This window comes from Corvus brachyrhynchos, unplaced genomic scaffold, assembly GCF_000691975.1.
Source record: "Corvus brachyrhynchos isolate BGI_N302 unplaced genomic scaffold, ASM69197v1 scaffold131, whole genome shotgun sequence".
NCBI classification, from domain to species: Eukaryota; Metazoa; Chordata; class Aves; order Passeriformes; family Corvidae; genus Corvus; species Corvus brachyrhynchos.
The window spans coordinates 1,255,974-1,256,621 of record NW_008236438.1 but is presented as its reverse complement, the minus strand read 5'-3'; the positions used below and the strand labels follow the sequence as shown (position 1 = coordinate 1,256,621).

General features: G+C 43.7%; 1 protein-coding gene across 4 annotated transcripts in view; it reads right to left on the bottom strand.

Annotated features, from left to right (window-relative positions):
* ADAMTS6 (ADAM metallopeptidase with thrombospondin type 1 motif 6) overlaps positions 1 to 642 on the bottom strand; it is a 147,819-nt gene extending 147,177 nt beyond the window's left edge. For all 4 annotated transcript variants that reach the window (XR_001866129.1, XM_017747088.1, XM_008643545.2 and 1 more), the window contains exon 1: positions 349 to 642. The gene's annotated coding sequence lies outside the window, so the exon portion shown is untranslated. The remainder of the gene's footprint in view (positions 1 to 348) is intronic.
* Between the last annotated feature and the right edge of the window lie 6 nt (positions 643 to 648).

Below are 648 nucleotides of genomic sequence, written 5' to 3'. Positions count from 1 at the left end.
GCTGGGGTGTGGGGGCTGCTTTGGTTTTCGTCTGTTGTTTGGTTTTGGTTTGGTTTTGTTTTTCCTTTCCTGCTTCTACCAACGACTTAGTATTCAAAGTATATATTAAAAAAATCTTCTTAAAGTGCACTATTCGAGATGGTACCTGATCAATCACCTCTCTTATCGGCTGAAAAATCCTCGCACCCCCTTCCCCCATCCTCAGAGGTTTCTCTCTGAAATTACTCCAAATGCACCTCGCCTAATGCAAAATAAATCTCCCCCCGCTCCCCAAAGCCCTGCACGCACCATTATTCGGGACCCAAAAAAAGCAAAAAGTTTCATTGAATAGTGTGAAATCTTCCTTACCGTTTTCATCTTCAATTTCTGATATAAAGTAAGTTTCAAACAATAGAGATTGCACAGGACGATTCCCGTATTCCTCTCTGCTTTTCCCCTCTGTGCAAGCAACCATCAGGGTTATATTCTCCAACAGAATAAAATTCTCTAGCCTTCCTAAAAGGGGTTTTTAGAAAACGGGTTGGCTTGGCAGGAGGAAGGATGCCATCAATTCACCCAAGCTATCACCCTGCACATTTTGTCTTTCCAACAAAAAAGAGGGGGGGAGGAGGAAGGAGGGAAAAACAGGCTTATATCGGGGTGGGGGTG